The following is a 26,255-nucleotide window of genomic DNA, read 5'->3' on the forward strand; positions in this document are numbered from 1 at the left end:
TACTTATCCTAATTACAAACAATATTGCTAGTGCCATAAAAGCCTAGTCACGAGGACGTTTTTATAATATTAGCCGAGATTACAGAGAATCAAGGTATGAAGGTTTGAACCGTAGTCCTTTTACCCTTTCTGACAGGGAGTCATAGACCACCACTGTCTTTTGTCTTATCTGACAATAATTATGGCCCGTAGGCACTACATCTCTAATGGATGTTTAATAATTTGGCCCGTAGGCACTACATCGCTAATGGATGTTTAACAAGTTTGGCCCGTAGGCACTACATCACTAATGGATGTTTAACAAGTTTGGCCCGTAGGCACTACATCACTAATGGATGTTTAATAATTGACCATCTTCATTGACGATTTAACCCATGATTTATAAATCATTAATTTGGGCTTTGGAATCCTTGGAAGGATTCTTATATAAGAATGACGTGTGCGATTTTAACGAATCACATCTGCCATGAACGTTAACATGATTACAGAGGTTAACTCGGAATTTGAATCTTTTAATCAGGTCTTACCATCTTGGCCGGATCTTATAAAGACACCTGGCTAGGTTTCACTCTTAAGATTCTTTATGTAGGCAGATTTAAATTTAAAAGGAATGATTTTGATTTATTTCATATATAGTAATAACAAAAATGAAATTTATAACATAACATTCCATAAACTTCAAATACGATTACACGCTGCCCTAACGGGACTTTTAATTAAATAAGTACCTACGCAGAGGTTTATAGAAAGATAAGTCCACGTAGGGACCAATACAAGATAGATGTCCGCGCAGGGACTAAAAGATAAGTCCATGTAAGGACTAAAATACGATAAATGTCCACGCAGGGACTAAATTGCAAATACAACATTACATAAGGAGACTAATGGTCTCGTTTCTTCCTTCCTTTCAGTAGGTTTGCAAGGCCCTTGAGAAATCCACGATTACTCTTTTGTTCTTGTTCGAAGTCTCGTTCCACACGGTTTAAACGGTGGAGTATTTCTTCTTGCTCCGGTGGAGAAAAACGTGGCTGCTGCGACGGTTGCTGAACCGGAGGTCTAGGAGGTATTGGATACCCATGAGCTGAGTAATCCGGTCTCCAAGAGGTTCCATGGAGTGCATTATAATTAGCCGCTACCACATATGGATCGGCATCATAGTTATAGTTGTAGTGCGTGTGAGTCGACTGCTCAAACGGATTGTATGCCGTGGAAGCGCCATACGCTGGTATCGGATTGTCATATCCGAATGGTGGCGGTGGTGGTGCAACTGGTGCAGAATTCACCTCTGCAGGGTGACCAGAAGGTTCCCCTAATTGTGGTTCTTCTTCAGGTACTGACGGAAAGTGACTAGCACTCGAGTGGCGAGGGGTGCTGAAATGAAATTCCCCTCCTCGGGGGGACATCCGTGCACCTGATCTTCTACGCCTTGGCGGATCTGGAATTACTGGTTGAACCGGTGGCGGTGGTGGTGGCGTAACTGCCACAAACCACGAATCCTCAGAAGGATCCTGTTGTTGCTGTTGATCATGAGGCAAGTAATGATGTGAAGGTGTAAAGTACCAATTATATTGGTCAAACCTCGCCTGGTAGCTATCGGGACCTTGATAGGGCGTTCCATGGAAGGATGACCCATCCGAGATCTCGATTGGATGATTGGGAGTACCCCTTGCAGGCTTGACGGGATCTGTATCCTCGTCCATATCCACTGCATTATCTTCAGAAAAGTGATCCTCTGGCCCTAGAGGGTTATACCCTATTGGCTCTTGGACATAATCCGCCGGGTTAAACTGTCCTATGAAGAAAGGTGAAGGATCACCATAAGATCGGTGCGAAGCAGATCGCTGTAGAGGTATAAAGGATGGTTGAGGGTTATTGGGATTATTTTCCGAATCTGGTCCAAACGAATGACGGTACGAGGGTGTTGAGCTATGCGAGGTAGAATGTCTCGCAGGTTCAAAAAGGTTTCTTCTTCGTCTCTGTGGTTCTTCACTCCTTGTACTGGAAGGAGCTCGCGTGTTCGAAGGTCCAGCTTCGTGATCATTGTGAGTAATGATCGTTCCTCTGCCTCTTCCTCCTCTTCCTCGTCTGATTGCAGGTGGCACATTCCTGCTTTCAAAACTTTAAATAATAATAAACAATAAAAAGAAAAACTGGAATAACAATTCGAATTTGTCCTATGTTCTTGTCTAGACTCAAGTATGTGCAATTGTGTAACTGAGATTAAACACAAAGGCTAGTGTTTAATTCACTCAGTGTTGGCTCTGATACCAACCTGTCACACCCCGGTTTCCACGTGTCTCACCGGTGGGCCCGGTGGGGGATTACCGTGACGTAATTGGCAACAATATAGTCAAACCACACAATTATATGAATGCACAGCGGAAGCATAAAGATAAATATATTTCAACATTAAGTGTAATATCAATGTATCACCATTGTTGAAATAATAATCCACAGGGGATCAATAAAAATAACAAAAGTATTGTTCAACAGACTTCAGGCATCTTAAGCTTGCGAGACTTCTAGTGATGCTAAGGAGAAATCCCAGCCAATTACGCATAGTACCTGCATTTAGTCTTTTTTGGGAAAATACGTCAGTTTACACTGGTAAATACATTCAACTGACACTTTTGTAAAATGTTTAATAAAATTAGTTTAAATGCTCAAGGCACAAACTCTTTATAACTTGGGATAATTTATAATCAAATCTTGTAAAGAATTACATGTTACTATGCGTTCGGTCGCCCGAGTCGTGTCGGGTTAAAGTTTAATAGACACACCACATAGTATAAAACCGTGGCGGGTAACCAACGGCTACACTTTTATAATCATGGACATAATGCCGGGTGTACGCCTACACCCGGATGTCGAGGTCGTGGCCATTCGTAAATGCTGCCAAGGATATCCGGGACATGGTCATTAAGCCCCCAAAGGCGTAAAGCCAACAAAACAAGTTTTTAAACGGGTCACATTGATAATACCCGACTACTAATGAGTTGGGGTCAATTGCCCGACCAAGCGGTATTTTAGATACCGTAACCCAAGCCCGTATAACGGAAAATAAGTTAAAAGTATTTACCTTTGCAAGTATAATTCCTTAATTGAAATAAATTGCAGATAGCTTTTACTGGTCCCCTATTCTGGAACGAAGGTTTAAATTAACCTATTAGAATCCTAACGGGTCTTTAATTTAGCCGTAGCTTAGACCGGTCAGTTTCAATGGATAGTTACGGTTTAATCGCGTGAAAGGCGAAAACCATGAATGGAGTGTGATTTTGACCCAACAAGTTTGAAGACTTGTTTTATATGGGTATAATAATCATACTCTGGATATTGGGGTCCAAACAATATGGTTTGACCCGTTTCGGCTAATTTATGTAAGCTAGTTACATAAGCCGAACCGTGCGCGCAAAAGGCGCAACGGGTAACCGTAAGAGTCCTACACTGTTTTCCTAAGTCAACATGCTTTAAAGAGGTTGTGGTGTCAGTAGGATACCTTCCATAATGCCCGTAACGAGTTTAAGTTCATATTATGCCCCGTAGGGGTATTTCGGTCTTTTTAAAGATTATAAAAGAGGTTTTAGAGTTCTACAGGAAATCTGAGTTTCCCAAACAGTTTATAAAGTCTAAAATACTTTATTTATTAATTAAAATCAGTAGCAACTGGATTCGGGTCAAAAGACCTTGTAGAACTCAAGTTATGGCCGAAAAGGGTATATTCGGTATTTACCAAACCGTTGCCATAACTGCAGGTTATGAGCAGGTTAAAAATAATTAAAAATCTTTAAAAATCCCAAACTATTATTTTACATCAGTGAGTAAAAGGTTTGGTGTTGATATCCAGGTTTAGATAGGCGTTATGCTAATTGCGCTATTTAATTACTAAAGTTTCGCAATTTGCGCTATTTAGCATAACTCCTATTCTGGACCTTAGATTGACATGGAATTTTAGGGACATGTTTAGAAATCAGTAACCAAGGTTATGATCCTTTCACATGTCCGAAATTCTCGTTTTAATTTAAAAAGGGCGTTACGGTCAACTTTTAAGCATTTAACGGAAATGTGTAAAAGACTCGGACAAACAACGAACCTGTGACAACCGGTAATTTACGGATCTTAATTACGTGATTAACAGGTTAATACGATAATAAATAGTGTTTAAGACGCAAATTAACTTAATTAGGCCTTTGGAGCGCCTAGGAACGTTATCCGACTTTACAGTGCGCAAACGGTGGTTTACAGAGAAACCTGGTGAATACTAAGCGACAACAAACATAAACCGTACGAAATACTGACAACGCCGGCAAATATGGATGTTACACGAATATTTTATGTTCATGGGTTGCGATATCGGGTCTCGAAGGAATTTCGGACCGCTTACACATGAGATGGGCTTGTGGGCCCTGGGCCCAAGCCCAAAACACACAAGCCTAAACCTACACATAATATATTAGATTTTTTCTACAAGACTTTTCTTATAAATCTATCCAAAATCTCTTCAATGTCTTATAAAATCTTGCCAAAAATCTAAAAAAAATCCTTATAAAAGATTGTTGTCTCAAAAGTTTAGAACACACAAGATTTATAAGATCTTGTTATCTCTATAAAATAAGAGTGTGTATCACATTTCATTCACAACACATATACACTCACACAAGAACCCACAGACTTAAAGTCTGCCCTCTCCTTCTCGGTTACACACACAAATAGAGAACATGCCTTTCATCTCCTCTCACCCCTCTCGATTTCAATACAAACAGAACACACACTATTCCTCTCATCCCCTTTTTATTTTTGTCTGATACCACACAAACCAAAATATGCATACTTGTCTTCAACACCCTCTCTCTCTCTCGATACAAACACAGACACAACACACATCTCTCAGCTCACCCTCCTCCCCCGTTTCCCCAGTCCGGCGATCGGTGAACCGGTGAAACCGGTGCTGCTTCTCCGACCAGACACCCCCCCTTCGAGCAGCAAGTCGGATCACCACCACCACCACTGTCGGGTGGTGGTGAGCAACAGATAGAGAGAGAAAGATGAAGCGAAAGGAGAGAGAGAACGGAAGAAGAACGAGGGCCGGCGCCGCCGTTCACGGTGGCGCGTGGTGGTGCGTGGCGGCGTCGGCGTGGTTGCTCAGCAGGTGAGAGAGAGACGAGAAGAGAGAGAGAGAGAGATCGGAGCCACGGACCGGCGGTCGGAGCAACGGACCAACGGTCTTCATCATTATCCGACAAATTCCGGTACGATATTGATCTTGTTCCTCGATTCCTTTCAAAAAGATGGTGAGTTTTCTGTTTTTGGCGACAAACGCCACTCACGGTGGCGGCGACCGTCGGCTGACGGCGGGCCAACGACAGCAACTGAGGCGGAACGGTGGTGACACAGGTGAGTTGGTTCGATTCCGTTTGGATGCTTTAAAGTTTGGTTCGGTTTACGTTTGACTCCGGTTTTGGTTCACGAATCAGTGCAGTTCCAGTCAAAGGCGGTCAACAGGAGGTTTTGGTTAGGCTCGAGTCAGCCTGTTTCGGTTCACAGATTTGGTTCAGATCGGTTCAGGTGTCACCTCGGTTTGGTTCAGGTTAAACGCGGGACAGATTCGGGTTTGGTCAACCGAGTTGACTCGGTCAACTCGGGTCAACTCAGCGAGTGAACTCAGCCGGACAACCCGGTTGACTCGGAGAGTCAGCTGGTCAACTCACAACGAAAACAGCGCGAAAGTTTTGGTAAAGATTTTAGCATCGCGATTTGTTTTTACATTGTTTTGATTTAACGAGCTCGAACCGAACAAACGACGAATCATTAATTGAGTATTTACTTGGATTTGCTTATTATTTCGTTTATATAATTTGGTTATATAAAAATTATCGAATAGCTGATTGCTTTTTGAAAATCGACACTTTAGTTGTCAGGGCCGTCCAAAAACAGAGGAAACTCTGCCCGATTTTCGAGAAAGTCCGTAAAATAAAACGAGTTTTTCTTATATAACGAAAACAAATCGGGTTCAAACGACTTTTTACTAATGCATGTTATTTCTACGACACTTACAACTTACGAGAACAACGATACGAAAATTATTTTGACAACAAAAATAAATATAGTTATTATTATATTTATTTCAAATAACTCGAATCTTTTATAAATAAATATAGTATATATATTTATTTCAAGCATCGCGTAACACGAAGTCGTTTCATCAAAATAAATATAGCTTATATTTATTCCAAATATCAAACGACACGACGATTGTTTTGCTAAATAAATATAGTTTATATATTTATTTGAAGTTATATACGACACGAATCCTTTTATAAAATAAATATAGTTTGTATATTTATTTCAAACTTCAAACAACGCGATGATACTTTCGCAAAAATAAATATAACTCTTTTACATTTATATCAGACGCCTAAACGGTGTATACACATATTTTGATAATTTCCAAGACGTGATATATAATACAAATTATTATATATTATTTGCATATGATCTCTCGAAAACGAGCTAACGAATATAACTTAATCACTTTCATTAAGTTAGCCACTTACGTCAAATCATTCAGTTAACGATTCGGTAGAGCTCGGTAACACGTAGTTATCGTTTTTTGCTTAGAAACTTATTAGATATTCCATGTTAGGAATATTGTAGAATGCACGCTAGCAAGCCACGTCTTGGAAACGACATCATCGAAGTCGTAATTAGCTAGCTTTGCACAGGAATGTTCAGGCGAGTTCATAACCCCCACTTTTTACTACTGTTTTACATTCTTTTTGTAAATGTTTTCGGGGTGGAAAGACATGCACAATTTTCAGAAACATACAAAGTTTTGAACAAACGCAAAACTCGTATTTCTAAATCATATCACGAATGGATTTCGAGGAACTCAAACGATTTACGAAAGGTTTATACTAAACATACCGGTTTTTACAAAACAAATGCTTATTTTCGAAATATGAATGATTTTTCATAACTAAGGAGTCAGTCAGGGTGGCTGGGAAAGTTCAGTCAGGGTGGCTGGGAAAGTTCAGTCAGGGTGGCTGGGAAAGCTCAGTCAGGGTGGCTGGGGAGGCTCAGCCAGGGTGGCTAAGGTGGAATATATGTTACAGTAATTACGAAAAATTTTTACACGGTATGTTTAACGTAAGGAGGTGTTATACGATCATGTGAGTGGATAGGAACAACATGGGGCCATTAGTCCTCATGGAGGGACCGAGGGACAGGAGCGGTAGATCTATCTGGGTGTAGCGAGCCCAGCCCCCGGCCAAACTAGAAACGGACCGTGGGGTGACTTTGTCCACATACTTTGCCGTGGCGAAATCTGCTAGGTTTGAGTCTCCCTATTTGCACTTCACATAAGTCAGTGGCCTTGCAAACCATTGGTGATCACAAGTCCTCTTACACTGCTACATACCAGGGATTTTATACTTACGGAAACTTCTTGTTCATACAAATTAACTACCATGTTTTATACAAATACAAAGAATTATGGGGGTATAGAGTCAAGGTCAGGGTGGGCATTGACGGTTATGCGAACATTACAAAGACAAGGCTTTACAAATACATGGTTTTATGAACATAACGTGTTACAAACACGACGTTTCCATATAACTTGGCAAGAAAATGATTTCTAAATTCATTTTCTCAATACTATTTCAAAAACCGGTTATCAAAGATTTATTTCAAACCTTTCACAACTCAAAAGATTTATTTCAGATCTTTTACAAACAAACTATGAACTCGCTCAACTTTATGTTGACTTTTTCGCATGTTCTTTCTCAGGTTGCATTTCTAAGACAAAGCACGGTTGGAATAGGAGGACCATGAAGAGTCGAGTACTTAGTGGCGTTCAATTTCTAGAAGTCTTAGCTTTATTTGCTTCCGCTGTGCAATGAAGATACCAGTCCAGTCACGCCAATGCTCTGATAATTTCGGGGTGTGACAGATTGGTATCAGAGCTATAGGTTACAGCGAATTAGGTTTCTGTTGTGATACCTAGGCTCTAACCTCACCTTTCCCCCTGGGGACTTAGATCATTGAGACGTTGAATACATACAGAACGCTTAGTACTCGAATATGGTCTCCAACCGTTGCCGAAAAACAAGCAGTCAAAATATTGTTTCCAAACATACGCTGTTACGGTGTTTCATACACGGTGCATAAAATAATTACATACAGAACACAACAGTCTGAGAGGCTGGGAGGATAGTCTAGTGGGACTAGGAGATTCAGTCTGAGAGGCTGAAAGGATAGTCTAGTGGGACTAGGAGATTCAGTCTGGGAGGACTGGAAGGGCAGTCTAGTGGGACTAGGAGGTTCAGTCTGAGAGGCTGGAAGGATAGTCTAGTGGGACTAGAAAATTCAGTCTGAGAGGCTGGAAGGATAGTCTAGTGGGACTAGAAGATTCAGTCTGAGAGGCTGAAAGGATAGTCTAGTGGGACTAGGAGATTCAGTCTGAGAGGCTGAGAGGATAGTCTAGTGGGACTAGGAGATTCAGTCTGAGAGGCTGGAAGGATAGTCTAGTGGGACTAGGAGATTCAGTCTGGGAGGACTGGAAGGGCAGTCTAGTGGGACTAGGAGGTTCAGTCTGGGAGGCTGGAAGGATAGTCTAGTGGGACTAGGAGATTCAGTCTGAGAGGCTGGAAGGATAGTCTAGTGGGACTAGGAGATTCAGTCTGAGAGGCTGGAAGGATAGTCTAGTGGGACTAGGAGATTCAGTCTGAGAGGCTGGAAGGATAGTCTAGTGGGACTAGGGGATTCAGTCTGAGAGGCTGGGAGGATAGACTAGTGGGACTAGGGGAATTACTTGATTGCTTATTGATGACTAACATGCGTATATGATCGATTATTTGTGCATGGACATCACGTAGGAATCGCGAATATTAACTCGGGTACACACTATTATCCACATTGTTTATGATATTTTAACTCCCCGAGCAGGCAGCCTACGCATAACAAAACGATAGCGCACGGGAATACATGGAACTCAATTTTTACGTCCACGGATGTCGGGGTACATCACCTTCTACATGGCACACGACGCTAGTGCACAGGTATACGTGGAACTTAAGCTTACATCAACAGAGGTTGAAGTACGTCACATACGACTATCAAGGCGAGGCCTTTGAAAAGACGCGATGGCGCAACTCAACGACGACGCTAGATTCCTGTCAGCAGGAGAACTAACGGCCAGGAAACGACAACTTGTCACGCGATCCTGCAACGACACGAATCACTCCAAGGAAAAGACGTATGTCTCCACATCCCCCCTATTTCGGTTAACGACGGTAATGTCACCTAACAATTGGTCATCACATGAAACCCCAGGTAAAGTCCTCAAATTTCTATTATTGAAATTTCGAATTTCACGCTCACTGAGTAGATTTTCGCATCTCTACTCCTCTTAATGGTCATTGTATCACGATCATTTCTTTACAAGTTACATACATGGTTTTTCATGGTGACCATGCCGAAAGTTTTCTTGTTGATACATATGCTTATTGTCGGATTGCGCTAAAACCAGGTTCAATTGTTTGAACTTGTCCATTACACATGTTCGATTCGAAACACCATATGATGTATTGAAAACATCATATTCAAATTCATATTAACAAGCGTTTCATTTGTTCCGAGTCGAAGTGAACTTGTTTGGCATTCGACTCCATTAAATTGTTTGTTGATTTCGACACCTTGTGGTGGTGTTTTCACTTAACTAAAGCTTGCGCTAAACTCATTTCGGCATCTCATGCACGGATTTAAATATTACTTATTGATTGCTTTAAATCCGCTTTGATTTACCATAATTAAAACAGTCTTAACACAATCGTGTGATAAGACAAGGGTACACAAAAAAAAAATTCGTTTCATATTCCGGTGTACCTTCTAACGTTCCTTTCAACATTGATCGAATGATTTGCGATATTCATTGCTTCTTCATCTTCGATCAAGAACATTAATTCTTTGATGTTTCATTTTCAATTGAAAGTTCTATGATGTCATTTGAAACAAACTTTCAGATTCCCTTTACTGCGCATTCATTTGACTTCAAACACGGTGAATTTGTTTGATCACCGCTATTATTGGATTGTTTAAATCATTACGACACCTTGTGGTGTTGGTACAAACTTGTAGCTTGGGCTAATCATGATCGGTCGTTTCATGCAAAACACAGGTGATACTTGTTCGATCACCGATATTATTGAATTGTTTCATTCATTGCGACACCTTGAGGCGTCGGTATAATTTGCAGCTTGTGCTGATCACAATCGAGCGTTTCATGCAAACTATTATATTTGAGATGGTTGATTCTAAGATCACCCAGTGGATGTTATTGCTTCTAGAACTCGTTTACATGTTATATGGAATTCGATTGGTCGAAGTTCCTGTTCATTATTGGATCCTGCTAACTTAGTCACACCAGTGACTGTATCTGTACATCTTGTTTCCCTTGACATCAACTTTTGAAACACACTTCTGAAGAGATAACCTATTCTAAATTTCGAGGACGAAATTTCTGTAACAGGGGGAGAATGTGACAACCGGTAATTTACGGATCTTAATTACGTGATTAACAGGTTAATACGATAATAAATAGTGTTTAAGACGCAAATTAACTTAATTAGGCCTTTGGAGCGCCTAGGAACGTTATCCGACTTTACAGTGCGCAAACGGTGGTTTACAGAGAAACCTGGTGAATACTAAGCGACAACAAACATAAACCGTACGAAATACTGACAACGCCGGCAAATATGGATGTTACACGAATATTTTATGTTCATGGGTTGCGATATCGGGTCTCGAAGGAATTTCGGACCGCTTACACATGAGATGGGCTTGTGGGCCCTGGGCCCAAGCCCAAAACACACAAGCCTAAACCTACACATAATATATTAGATTTTTTCTACAAGACTTTTCTTATAAATCTATCCAAAATCTCTTCAATGTCTTATAAAATCTTGTCAAAAATCTAAAAAAAATCCTTATAAAAGATTGTTGTCTCAAAAGTTTAGAACACACAAGATTTATAAGATCTTGTTATCTCTATAAAATAAGAGTGTGTATCACATTTCATTCACAACACATATACACTCACACAAGAACCCACAGACTTAAAGTCTGCCCTCTCCTTCTCGGTTACACACACAAATAGAGAACATGCCTTTCATCTCCTCTCACCCCTCTCGATTTCAATACAAACAGAACACACACTATTCCTCTCATCCCCTTTTTATTTTTGTCTGATACCACACAAACCAAAATATGCATACTTGTCTTCAACACCCTCTCTCTCTCTCGATACAAACACAGACACAACACACATCTCTCAGCTCACCCTCCTCCCCCGTTTCCCCAGTCCGGCGATCGGTGAACCGGTGAAACCGGTGCTGCTTCTCCGACCAGACACCCCCCCTTCGAGCAGCAAGTCGGATCACCACCACCACCACTGTCGGGTGGTGGTGAGCAACAGATAGAGAGAGAAAGATGAAGCGAAAGGAGAGAGAGAACGGAAGAAGAACGAGGGCCGGCGCCGCCGTTCACGGTGGCGCGTGGTGGTGCGTGGCGGCGTCGGCGTGGTTGCTCAGCAGGTGAGAGAGAGACGAGAAGAGAGAGAGAGAGAGATCGGAGCCACGGACCGGCGGTCGGAGCAACGGACCAACGGTCTTCATCATTATCCGACAAATTCCGGTACGATATTGATCTTGTTCCTCGATTCCTTTCAAAAAGATGGTGAGTTTTCTGTTTTTGGCGACAAACGCCACTCACGGTGGCGGCGACCGTCGGCTGACGGCGGGCCAACGACAGCAACTGAGGCGGAACGGTGGTGACACAGGTGAGTTGGTTCGATTCCGTTTGGATGCTTTAAAGTTTGGTTCGGTTTACGTTTGACTCCGGTTTTGGTTCACGAATCAGTGCAGTTCCAGTCAAAGGCGGTCAACAGGAGGTTTTGGTTAGGCTCGAGTCAGCCTGTTTCGGTTCACAGATTTGGTTCAGATCGGTTCAGGTGTCACCTCGGTTTGGTTCAGGTTAAACGCGGGACAGATTCGGGTTTGGTCAACCGAGTTGACTCGGTCAACTCGGGTCAACTCAGCGAGTGAACTCAGCCGGACAACCCGGTTGACTCGGAGAGTCAGCTGGTCAACTCACAACGAAAACAGCGCGAAAGTTTTGGTAAAGATTTTAGCATCGCGATTTGTTTTTACATTGTTTTGATTTAACGAGCTCGAACCGAACAAACGACGAATCATTAATTGAGTATTTACTTGGATTTGCTTATTATTTCGTTTATATAATTTGGTTATATAAAAATTATCGAATAGCTGATTGCTTTTTGAAAATCGACACTTTAGTTGTCAGGGCCGTCCAAAAACAGAGGAAACTCTGCCCGATTTTCGAGAAAGTCCGTAAAATAAAACGAGTTTTTCTTATATAACGAAAACAAATCGGGTTCAAACGACTTTTTACTAATGCATGTTATTTCTACGACACTTACAACTTACGAGAACAACGATACGAAAATTATTTTGACAACAAAAATAAATATAGTTATTATTATATTTATTTCAAATAACTCGAATCTTTTATAAATAAATATAGTATATATATTTATTTCAAGCATCGCGTAACACGAAGTCGTTTCATCAAAATAAATATAGCTTATATTTATTCCAAATATCAAACGACACGACGATTGTTTTGCTAAATAAATATAGTTTATATATTTATTTGAAGTTATATACGACACGAATCCTTTTATAAAATAAATATAGTTTGTATATTTATTTCAAACTTCAAACAACGCGATGATACTTTCGCAAAAATAAATATAACTCTTTTACATTTATATCAGACGCCTAAACGGTGTATACACATATTTTGATAATTTCCAAGACGTGATATATAATACAAATTATTATATATTATTTGCATATGATCTCTCGAAAACGAGCTAACGAATATAACTTAATCACTTTCATTAAGTTAGCCACTTACGTCAAATCATTCAGTTAACGATTCGGTAGAGCTCGGTAACACGTAGTTATCGTTTTTTGCTTAGAAACTTATTAGATATTCCATGTTAGGAATATTGTAGAATGCACGCTAGCAAGCCACGTCTTGGAAACGACATCATCGAAGTCGTAATTAGCTAGCTTTGCACAGGAATGTTCAGGCGAGTTCATAACCCCCACTTTTTACTACTGTTTTACATTCTTTTTGTAAATGTTTTCGGGGTGGAAAGACATGCACAATTTTCAGAAACATACAAAGTTTTGAACAAACGCAAAACTCGTATTTCTAAATCATATCACGAATGGATTTCGAGGAACTCAAACGATTTACGAAAGGTTTATACTAAACATACCGGTTTTTACAAAACAAATGCTTATTTTCGAAATATGAATGATTTTTCATAACTAAGGAGTCAGTCAGGGTGGCTGGGAAAGTTCAGTCAGGGTGGCTGGGAAAGTTCAGTCAGGGTGGCTGGGAAAGCTCAGTCAGGGTGGCTGGGGAGGCTCAGCCAGGGTGGCTAAGGTGGAATATATGTTACAGTAATTACGAAAAATTTTTACACGGTATGTTTAACGTAAGGAGGTGTTATACGATCATGTGAGTGGATAGGAACAACATGGGGCCATTAGTCCTCATGGAGGGACCGAGGGACAGGAGCGGTAGATCTATCTGGGTGTAGCGAGCCCAGCCCCCGGCCAAACTAGAAACGGACCGTGGGGTGACTTTGTCCACATACTTTGCCGTGGCGAAATCTGCTAGGTTTGAGTCTCCCTATTTGCACTTCACATAAGTCAGTGGCCTTGCAAACCATTGGTGATCACAAGTCCTCTTACACTGCTACATACCAGGGATTTTATACTTACGGAAACTTCTTGTTCATACAAATTAACTACCATGTTTTATACAAATACAAAGAATTATGGGGGTATAGAGTCAAGGTCAGGGTGGGCATTGACGGTTATGCGAACATTACAAAGACAAGGCTTTACAAATACATGGTTTTATGAACATAACGTGTTACAAACACAACGTTTCCATATAACTTGGCAAGAAAATGATTTCTAAATTCATTTTCTCAATACTATTTCAAAAACCGGTTATCAAAGATTTATTTCAAACCTTTCACAACTCAAAAGATTTATTTCAGATCTTTTACAAACAAACTATGAACTCGCTCAACTTTATGTTGACTTTTTCGCATGTTCTTTCTCAGGTTGCATTTCTAAGACAAAGCACGGTTGGAATAGGAGGACCATGAAGAGTCGAGTACTTAGTGGCGTTCAATTTCTAGAAGTCTTAGCTTTATTTGCTTCCGCTGTGCAATGAAGATACCAGTCCAGTCACGCCAATGCTCTGATAATTTCGGGGTGTGACAGAACCGGTCACAGAGGGTTATACCATCATGTAACCTGGTCCTAAGAGAGTCCTAAGGTATATCTAAATCAAACTTTATCGGGTCAGAACTGAAGTCAATGCAAAAGTCAAACTTTTGCGACTTTCGGCTCCGAACCGGGTCAAAACAATAAATGGTCGGATCAAACAAGCTTAGCCTAGTTTATATACTTATTATCATGTTTTATGAGTGTTCAAACAGGTTACATATCATCTACATTACAGATTATGCAAGAAATCGCAAAATGACATTTCTGTTGACTTTTTCTAAGCACGTTTGACTCGACATTCGGACTAGTTAGAGTGGGATCAGAGGGTGCCCTTTTAAGGGTTTAAAGCCCACCTGATTACCAACATATAACTATCTTTGATTCGACAAATCACTGGACCATTCGTGATTTATCGCAAAGTCAATCGTTAGTTACGACAGATTGACTTTTAGGCTAAAACTATGGAAAAACGAAACCACAAAGGGTTAGGCAACTTACAGAAGCTTGGTGCACGACTAAGAATGATAGAGGAAAGCTTGAGAGCTCCAGGAATGACCAGAAGGCAGGTTTTGAGGTGTGTTTCACTTATGCACAATGCATTGGCTTTTATAGTGAGATATTGAGCTTAGGATCATCACAACTCACCCTACATTGAGTCATGGATGATCAGCAGGTGGCCCTTGGTGCTAGGGGGGAAGTAGAGGGCGCCCATGCTTCAATTAATGCTCACAAGTTCGTTCACAAGCGAAATCATTGAATCTGTCCAAAGTTTCTGCATCTGGGACTCGTACGCGGCCCGCATTAGATTCAGGCTACTTGCACGCGGGCCGCCTGGATCTTCATGTCAGGAAACGTATCTACAGGTGGCTCGCGGCCCACATTGACTTGCTTGTTTCACTCAGGCGGGCCGCTTGAGGCCTGATTTCCAAGATTTTCAAATCTTTTGTAATCGTTAACCTGGCCTTTCGGTTTCGAAGGGGTAACTTTGCGATTTGGCCCTCGATTATTTACCGTTAAGGGCCTCATGCCTTTTACCCACATTGTTAAGTCCCCGGTTAGTTTAATTACTATCCGAAAAGCCTTAACTTTTATTGTTGACACTTTTAACCCTTGTCCTACGAATTTGATCATAACTTTCTCGTTTTAAAACGAAACTTCGCAAAATTTATATTGTATATTCTAGTGAGCGTATTTTACTGTTACAAAGCATCGGGTTCGTCAAAGGGTCACTCAGAGGTATCAATTAAACATGTTGACACAATTAATCCCTGTAGCTTGAAATCTCTCACTTTCTCCCGCGTTTCGCTCCATACGATCCATGATTTATTCGTTTGAAGGTACGAGCATCAATTAGGGTTACTATATAGTATATTTACCCTTCATTGACATTTATAACCCTCGAATTTACATACTTTCAAGGTTTGTCAACTTTAGTCCTTTATTTAAAAATTAATGCCACGTGTAAACTCATGACACGTGTTAACACATTATTGGACACAAAATTTCGAGGTGTTACAGCTTCGTTCCCCAAGAATATACAACGCCTTTCTGTGTTAATGCAGTGAGAGGTTGAGCGATCTTCGAGAAGTCTTTAAGAAATCTGCGATAGTACCCAGCGAGACTAAGAAATTGTCGCACCCCCGAAGGGTTCTTCGGTGCCACCCAATTTCTAATACCATCAATCTTAGCAGGATCCACGTGTATTCCCATTTCGTTAACAATGTGGCCAAGGAAGTGTACATCTCGTAACCAGAAGTCACACATAGAAAACTTCGCGTAGGGCTGCTCTTTTCTCAAGAGTTCCAAGATAAGACGCAAGTGTCGCTCGTGGTGCTCCTTGCTCTTAGAATAGATCAAAATGTCATCGATAAACACAATGACGAAGTCGTTAAGATACGGTTTGCCACACGATTCATAAGGTCCATGAAAACCGCTGGTGCGTCTGTCAACCCGAATGGCATAACCTGAAACTCATAATGGCCATACCGCGTTCGAAAAGTTGTTTTTAGAACATCCTCCTCTCAGACTCTCATCTGATGATAGCCCGATCTTAAGTCGATTTTCGAGTAAAAACTTGACCCTTGCAGCTGGTCAAACAGATCATCAATGCGAGGTAAAGGATAACGGTTCTTGATTGTTACTTTGTTAAGTTCCCGATAGTCAATACACATACGAAAGGATCCGTCTTTCTTTTTCACGAATACGACCAGGGCTCCCCAAGGCGAAGAACTGGGTCGGATAAAACCTCTATCCAACAGTTCTTGGAGTTGGTTAGACAGTTCTTGCAACTCTCCTGGTGCAAGACGACAAGGAGCACGAGCAATCGGGGCTGCTCCTGGTGTAAGGTCAATTTGAAACTCCACCTAACGGTGTAGAGGTAAACCAGGAAGTTCTTAAATCGATTTGCCATCAGCTAATTCTACACGTGTTTGTTTACAAGAGGTGTAGGAGTCAACCCTAACTGACGACTGAACCTCAAAGACACATAACTCCAATCGGCACCAAAGTCGAATAAAACAGAAGCAAAAAGATCGTTCATGGAAAACATACCAGTCACAACGTTGCCATCATTCCTAGCTTCCCCAGCACCAATGGTGAACACTCTCCCATGCGCACCATTCCCACCATTGTTTCCGTTGTTGTTGTTCCCAGTGTTGTTGTTGTTATTACCAGCATTCTGATTCAGTTGAGGGCAATCTCGCCTAAAATGACCCTCGTCCCCACACTGGAAACATCCTTTGTGATTCCCCTGGTTCGGTTGAGGCTGCTGCCTTTCCTGTTGCTGCTGCTGCTGCTGTGGGGGTTGTTGTTGCTGCTGTTTTGGGAAAGAAGCCCTACAATCTCTAGCCATATGGCCCACCTTGTTGCACCTGTGACAGATCCGGGTGAACGGCCCATGATGGTGGTAGTTGCACTTGTTACACTTTGGTTGTTTCCCTGCGTAAGAACCTTGGTTCGGGTTGTTGTTCTGATTCTGATTTACAGAAGATGACTGGCTAAAACTACGGTTGCTACTGTTGTCTAGCTTCTTCTGTGACTGATTTGAGTTAGACACCTTGTCCGTATCGTTCCAATTTCGTTTGTTATCCGTAGCAGGAGTAGTAGCTGTGCTAGTAGCAGCAGTAGCAGATACACGTGGTGGTAGTGAGCCACACTCCACCTCCAGATTAGTGATCTTGTGAGCTAGACGAATAATTCGAGGCAAGTTGTCGAGATTCGCGGCAGTGACCAAACCCTTGACTTGTGGTGCTAAACCATTGATGTACAGCTCAATCCTACGGTGGGGTGGTCGTGATAAGTTGGGACACATATTCGCGAGCTCATGAGACCGTTTCGTGTACGCTTCGATCTCGGACCCTGCCATCTTCAAATTGTAGTACTCATTTTCCAGCTTTTGGATCTCGTCACGAGGACAGTACTCTTCTCTCATCAGTTCTTTAAAATCCTCCCAAGTAGTTGCATATGCCATTTCAATACCCATCATTTGGACCTGGGCATTCCACCAAGTCAGGGCACCATCCTCCAGCGTGCCCATAGCATATTTCACTCTGTCCCCAGCAGGACAGTTACACATAGCGAAAACCAACTCTGCTTTCTCACACCAACGAAGTAGTCCCAAAGCTCCTTCAGTGCCACTGAACGTCTATGGCTTACAATCCATGAACGTCTTAAACGTGCACACAGGCGGATTGTTCTGATTCTGATTCACATGTTGACCTAAGGACGAAAGGAAATACAGCACACGAGTAAGAGTCGAGTACGCGACACAAGGATAAAGAGTATTTGACCCATATCGTACCAGCCTGCTGAGACGCTAGGGCTTCAGCCACACGAGTATTGATCAAGTCGGTTAATTCAGCCTGAGACATAACGATGTTGCCACGTCCACCACCGCGGCCTCCACCACGTCCACCATTTCGTCCGCTCATGATTCTATATAAGAAGAGTGAAAAAGGTTAAGGTTCGAGATTGAGTAAGAGTCAAACATCACTATGGCTTCTACAGATTACTGTGTTCTATTCTACCTCAAACAACGGAACAGAACCCCCTTCACACTCGTTAAGCCTCACTAGGACTCACATGCACCCCATATTGTCATTATGTGTGCACCCATAATAATAATGTGATTTGCATGCTTATCTCAGCTCCTCCCAACTCGTGCTAAATGGTTCCTCAAATTCAAGTAGCAAGACAAAAGACACCACAACATAAATCATGAAGGTTTAGGGAAGTGCCACAATATCAATCACATAACGTAAGCAAATAACTTAGTAATTCATACTGTAATGCTAAGCGTGCAATCATATGCAATGTCATGTGTGGGTGTACACTAGTTATGCTGTGCAATAAATAAACGAGAGACGAACCTTGCAATCTGGAGCTGAGTGTCATGGTCGATTTTAGAACTGTTCGGTTATAGTCTGGTTTTATAAAATCGTTTTAATACCTAGTTCACTATAACCAGTGGCTCTGATACCAAACTGTCACACCCCCCAAAATACCATATTCGGAAACCCCGCTAGGCGTGTGACAAACCAGGATCCAGCCACCAATCACATTGAACTAATATCAAGATATTAAATAAAGTTTCCATTTATTAAGATAAAACATTCATAAACATAACCCAAGTTTAACATATTCAGCGGAAGCATAAGATAAGTCATCATTCAATGTTTCAAAACCAAATGTATTGTCATGTGGTCTCAAAAGGCTCGACCCATGACTACTCCAGCAATCGCAGACAGCAAGTTCCTTGTCCATAGAATCTAACGACATGCGAGCATGCAACAAGTGTATCAGACAACACTGGTGAGTTCATAGTTTCGTGAAAACGTTCATTGCCAAGTGTTAAGTTTTGTTTAATAACAATGTTGATAATAACTTGAGTACCGTACAAAATGGCGCCAGTTTGTTTGCTCGTCCCCAATGCCCCCTATCTAAGCATTGGTCGTGATTAAGGTGATTAGTTCACGCCCGTCCTCTCGGTGTGAGGTTGCCAAGCCTAATAGCGCTATCAACTAATACCCCGTTACCTCTCAGGTAACTATTCGATAGAAGATGGGACTTAAGGTGATAGGAAATGAGTGTATTATCTAACATCCCAGTTTTTACCCAGAAAAGACTTATTCCTCTCAGGAATACCCGTTTGTTTGTCCCACCCACCGGGACACATGCTCGAGAGAAATGAACTCACCTTAGTTTTGCTCGGTATGTTAAGTTACCCATTCCAAGTTGGTCAACCAAACCCTACCGTGGTTACCAATAAAATCAGTTTCATAATCAATAAAATAACGTATTTTCATAGATTGCATTCACTGCAAAGATCACTTTATAACACATAGCAAGTACTCAATTCTCATACAAGTCCACATCCCATGTGCATGTCACCTAACAACACTTAACAGGTGAGTTTGCTACTCACACGAGCCAAATCAGGTTTCTTATTCTTAATTAATATTATTAACATGCTTCAAATAGAACCCTATAAACATGAACATTCATCATCATACACATCATAACTATTTGAAACCTTACGTTAATGCATGTTATGTGGACACGTTTACTGTTTAAACTGTTCTGTCTATTTGCTCTTTTGCAGCATCTTCACGAAGAACCAGTTCTTCGTGGGATGCCTTCATGGCGAAGAACCCTAATGGCGAAGAACGATTCTTCGTCGAGAATGAGTGTGAGGAAGAACCCTAGTGGTTCTTCTAAATCCAGTCAACGAAGAACCAGGTTCTTCGTCGAGTTATGTTCTTCGTGGGGAGTCTTTCGTCGCTACCCTCAACAGATGGTTATGATTCCCTTAATTTCAGTCGTAACAGTTGCTAACAAGTTAGGTAGTTTTCCAGTCAGATCAAATAACACTTTTTTAACCATGATCATGCACCCTAATTATGAACAATCATCAACCATTCAAATCCATTCAAAACATAACGGTTCCCACTCATTACTATACAAATCATAACTAACAACTTATCATGTGAATCATTATGCTAATCGAACAAATCATCAATTTGTAAATCCCAAGGTTTCTAATCACCAAGTCCAACATAGTTTAATACCATATTCAATCACATGTTCTAGATTTACGATCTTATAGATGAAACCCTAGTTTTACATAAAGTCACGACATCAAGATTTTAGCAACTAACAATGATAAACACTAACTGTGATACCGAAGTGATTAGTTTGTTCAAGATTAAGGGCTTCAAGACCCACAGTTGCCGTCGCACAGGAAAGAGAGGAAGAGAGAGAGAGAGTTTTAGGGTTTGATGCTTGTTTTAAGTTTTGCAGGTTATGATAAGTTGCACCCCAACACTTGAGGTTATGCCAACAAGGGCCCATTTTGGGCTACGAAGTGATTTGGGCTGAGAGCCCTCTCGGTGAAAAACTCTCTTGGCGAAGAACCTTCTTCGCCACGATGTGATTGTGACAAAGAACCTTAGTTCTTCGTCAAAAGACAGTCAATGAATAATAGGTTCTTCGTCGACTAGAGTGTGGTGTGCGGCCCAAAGTTAAGAAGCATGAACACGTTATGTCTAAACATTAAACAACTCCTAGGTTTTCATTTACAACCAAACATAACAATACTTTAATCATTCATATATCATGCACATGTTACAACGTAAAACGAATTGTGAAAAAAGGGTTGTGAAATAAGTGAAGCGTAGAGGAAGACCTTAAGATCTCGGGTTGTCACAGTTTGTGTTAACAATGCTTTGACTTGTGTAACATATACTTGTCAAAAGAATATCATCTTATAGACGATTTTATTTTAGTTGCTCTCATTCATTTTGAGGTAGGTACATTAATCCGCTTGATTCTTGATGAAAATAATTACGTTAAGTTTTCATCGCATTATGATGTTTGCATTAATCCATACATGGATTTTATTGGCTTACAAATAAAGTGTTCTTTACCCTTCAGTTTGGAACTTTCAGGTTGTTTTATGAACATGTAAATATGTCAGCCAATTTTTAGGGAAAATTGTTTTAATGTTTATCTAATGTAGCTTAAAACTATTATAAGCTACTAGAACAATGATGATCCTCAAAGAAATCTTTGATAATTTGTCTCTTCCTAAGTATAACCTTTGACAATCAATCATGCTTCTTAGTGTCATAACGTTTATATTAAGATTTGGTTTGGTTATGAAAACTCTTAGGTAATTCAATCAAATCCCAAAGGTTATACGAACACATAAAATCAGTTTTACTATAAAAGAGTTTTATGCCATTTAGAAGATTGATTGACGCTAATGGCTTAATCAGAAGAGATTGGATCAGTAAACTTTTCCAAAATCCATTTCAACTTTAGTTAGGGAGGTTATGTAATCATCAAAGTTAGTAGGTTTTTAAACCTAGATGACCTCCTAAGTTGCTTATTGGGTTTATTAGAAGTTTCAATTTTATGGATTAGCTCTTGATTAGGTTGCTATCATTTTCAGGATTCTAAGTTTGTAAGAGTTGGTGTACAAGAGGTGTAATCGGAGTTAAATTTGGAGTAAAATATAATGACTCTCTTCCCCGCCTCTTGTATTCCTTGCAAATCATGTTAAGGACTTTGATTGCTTCCACTGACCTTAGAAATCTTTAGGAACTCAGCATGCTTAGGGTCAATACTTAACAACCAACTAATTCTAATAGAGAAAAACAAACTAATGACGTTAGTCATTGTAGTTTCTCTTGTTGAGGATTATGTTAGTCTAGGTAAGAAATCTAAGTGTGCCCACAATTAAGCAACAATGAAACTTTTGTAAGAGTAGCATTAGATTTTAAGGAGAAAAGTTTTGATGGATCAGTGTCAGTGTCATAATGGAGCAGAGTCTTGTATAAGAGGTGTAAATTGAAGTAATATAAAGTTTTCACTCCCCTACCTCTTGCAACTATTGCAAGTTATTATTAAGACACTTAATGCTCCCACTGATCTTTGATATCTCTAAAAATGCTACAAGATAAGTTTCAATGAGGTACGTGACGTGGGAACCTATCATATATATGTTAAACTTTATTTGATTTCTTTAATGTCCAGATATCATAAGAAACTTTAGGGACATATTTAATAGAAATCTTATTAAGTATATATATATATATATATATATATATATATATATATATGGATTTCTTCTAAGACTGTGGGCCATATGCGACAAAATTTAGATACTATTAGATAGTCTTTAAATGTTAAATGAATTATGTCTGAATATTCTAAGTTCCACAAATGTCAATGAATGACTTATGATGGACCTATACTTATTCCTTAAGCCAAGTCATATTTTAGGGCTTTAACGTCATGATTTAAAATCACTTGGAATGAGATTAGATGAAAAAATCATCCTCATTAATCATGTCATGATTTCTCATGAATTTCGGTTATAATGGATGAAACTTATAAGTCTCGTTTTCCTTTTGTCAAATTCTCATTTGCATGATGACAAAGGTTGTGAAAGTGTAAGGTATCATCTAGTTTTATCTTAGTAATATTTCAATACAGATATTTAGAACAAATAAGATGAGAGTTTAAGGTAAGTGTGACTTTATGTTGACTATACAAACCTCACAACCTTCATAACATAGCTTAATTATGATACTATATTCTGATTAATCCTTAGAATATATAAGGTATCGAAAAACTTTGTTGGAAGACTGCTTATTACGGTTTTTATAGCCTTAACATTTAATTTTGTCACTAACTCTCATGTTAATTGTTTGTTGAGTTCTGGTAAGGAAACGCTTAGAACTAGAGTCAACAAATCATGTGTTAATTGGAATATTAAAAGTATCAGACTTAAATATCATTAGTAAGTGACTACCTAATTAACTTATCCAACTGTTCTTTTGAATAATGGATAGTCTCGTTGCTTATGCCTAGTCTAATGGCATAATTATGCAGTGAGATTTTCCCTTGAAGAATCTTAGAGTTGGAATTCTGTATTTGTATTTTGACTATGGACCTTAGGACAATCCTCTATTAATGTTTCCGTGGTTTTAAGGTGAATAACATCGTATTTTCCAGTTTCAAACATTTATTTCTTTGTACATATGTTGCTTACCAACACACTCATTTTCTTTGGTACTTTTGAGTGTTATTGTTGATTTATAAGGCATCAAATTGTACAAGTGAAAATTTTAGTACGTAATGCACCAGAAAATGTACTTCCATGCGTAAGCCCTTAATTTTATGGGTTATGGTATTGTACATTATGATGTATTCATGATACATCAGAAGCTCATTCAAGTTAAGCTATTTTGATTTTGTGAAAAATAATCTAATTCTGATTAAGTAATTAAGTATTTACAAAACCAAGTATTTAATAGAAAACCACCTGTTAGTGCGGATCGAGATCTCGACTCAACTTTTAGTTCACATTAACAGCTTAATAAAGTAATGAAGTTTCAAATGAGATCTCGACTTAGTTATGAGATCTCGACTCAACTTATGAGATCTCGACTCAACTTATGAGATCTCGACTCAACTTATGAGTTCGCGAGTGAGATCTCGAGTAAGGTTTCAGCTCATTATGAATCATTATGAGGTTTCGAGTCATTAAGGTTTCGAGTTGCAACCACTTGGTAGCGAGTCACTAATGTCAGTCGAAACCTCGAGGTTTCGAGTAATGAATATTTATGAGATTTCGACTTCATAATGAGATTTCGAGTCACAACCTCCTGTTGCGAGTCGGAAGCTTGGTCTCGAGTCATGAAGACTGAAACCTTTATGATTTCGAGTCGGAATCTTGGTCTCTAGTCATGAAGACTGAAACCTTTATGATTTCGAGTCACAATCTTATGGTTTCGAGTCGGAATCTAATGGTTTCGAGTCGTTAAGGTTAGTCTCGAAACCTACTGTTAACAGCTGTTAGTGTTATAAGTTTGAAATTCGAATTTTAAGGGAATTGGTATAGCTTGTTTCCTGTTTTAAAAGATATTTTATATTTATCCATTGATTTCGAAAATTATATCTAATAACATTAACAGATTTTCAAAATCTTAATGGATAAAAATTAATCAAATATAGGAAAAGCACCTTCTAATCCTTAATTCATTCCAAAATAAGGGAGTTTATTCGAATTTCACTAAGAACATGAAGAACCCTAATATTAATAAAATCAAATTCTGGAACCCGAAACCTGAATATTAAGGTTTTAAAACAGATTTCGGAACATTAAGGTTATTATTTGATTTCGAGACAATTATAAAACATTCTTTTTCCTTAAACAGCGATTTCTCGAAACAGGCTTTTAAATTTTATTAAGTTTTCAAAACTCTATTTTCCAGATTTCAATCCCAGAATAGTGGATACGAAAACAGAACTGATTTATCAACATATGCTCTAATACCAAATGTTGATCAGTTCTGTTTTAGGCATAATGGTAAACATAAAAACATACCTTTGATTGTAGGGGATAGGCCAGCGGAGAATCCAGATGGAGACGCAGCAATAAGGTTTGACATGATTTTCAGCTTGATCTAGTTCCTCCTTAGGGTGCAATCTAATGATAGTGATGAGAGAACCGAAAAGGGTAATCGGTTATGGAGGGAAGGGGGCGATTTCATGTGTGATGTTATTGTGATTAGTGTCTAACCCTTTAACCCTCTAATTATCTCCTTATATATGCACCCAAGAGGAAACCCTAATTAGTTAATAAGGGTAATATGGCCCGTCAACAATTACTAACTAATTATTTAATAGGTTGTTACATATTTTGATCTATATAATGTAAATGATTATAATGGCTACTAGATTAAATACAATATAATATATATTTAATCTTACAATATGTTGATTGATATGCTTGAGTGTGACTTAATTTGTGAGGAAAGCCTTTTTAATGGCTTTGTGAAATCAATGCCGGCATCTATAAAAAGTGATTGCAATTTGGATGATTTATTTTGCAAAATAATATAAAAAATAATTAACCAATAGTTTGTTTCTTCTCTTAATATGGAGGAGGAACATAATAAATTATAGATAAGTAACTAGAGATAGAAAATGGGTGGGTTAGCGTGTTGGGTAATGGGTTCGAGTCAAAATGGATAATTTATAGAGTTCTGGGAAGTCTTTGGTACTAGAGAGCATTGTTGGGGGAGATTTTCTTTCTTGGGGATCTGGTTAGGTGCTTGTTTGATTTTCCTTGCAACTGTTTTTCCTCTTCTTTTACATTTTTTACAATGCTGAATGCATGGATTTTTTAGGGATTGTTACGAGGAGACTTGTGGTGTTGCAGTTGCACAAGACAGGGCAGGCGACAATTATGCAGAATTTGGATACATGTAAACGCATCTATTAAGTTGTTATAATATACTAAATAATAATACATAATATATTTTCACGGGTAACTTTACTAGTCAACCAGGGTCCAAAATACAGATTGTCACAGGATGTTTAAATTATTAAGGCTCGGTTTTTACAAAATATACATTATGATTCACCCACAAAAAAAAAAAAACAGTTTGATGATAAAAATGGAAATTCCCAAACTTTTTAAAAACACCATATTTAAAATGTTTTAAAAGGAGTATATATGCCAAAAAGAACAAGAGATTCCAATGTTAAGGTAATTTAAAACAGCGATAGGTCTAAAAGAAAAATTTACGGGCATCTAAAAAAATAAAATTTAATGGTAAATTCATAAAACTGAGATTTTTTATTTCACCATACATGCAAGGATATTTTGTAATTCACCAAGAAAGTTCAAGGATGACTTGAACACCCCAAAGCCCTTTATAGATCTGATCCTTATTTGAAAACAAGATAAGACACCCAAATAATAAGTAATTGTAATTAAAAAGAAGATGAAATTTCCAATTAAAAACCTGGTACTGACAAGTACCATCTAACTTTTGCTTAAGATAAAAAGTT

General features: G+C 39.3%; 1 long non-coding RNA gene across 7 annotated transcripts; it reads left to right on the top strand.

Annotated features, from left to right (window-relative positions):
* The first annotated feature begins 4,100 nt into the window (after positions 1-4,100).
* Positions 4,101-25,844, top strand: LOC118485653. Of its 7 annotated transcripts, XR_004877262.1 has the most exons (6): positions 4,102-5,391; positions 5,472-5,729; positions 7,783-11,830; positions 11,911-12,168; positions 14,222-14,439; positions 25,589-25,844. It is a non-coding gene; the product is annotated as an uncharacterized LOC118485653 (long non-coding RNA). The 7 variants fall into 7 exon arrangements; XR_004877260.1 differs by lacking the exons at positions 14,222-14,439; positions 25,589-25,844 and adding an exon at positions 13,080-13,172; XR_004877263.1 differs by lacking the exons at positions 14,222-14,439; positions 25,589-25,844 and adding an exon at positions 13,091-13,172.
* Positions 25,845-26,255: the final 411 nt, after the last annotated feature.

This window comes from Helianthus annuus, chromosome 13 (assembly GCF_002127325.2).
Source record: "Helianthus annuus cultivar XRQ/B chromosome 13, HanXRQr2.0-SUNRISE, whole genome shotgun sequence".
NCBI lineage: Eukaryota > Viridiplantae > Streptophyta > Magnoliopsida > Asterales > Asteraceae > Helianthus > Helianthus annuus.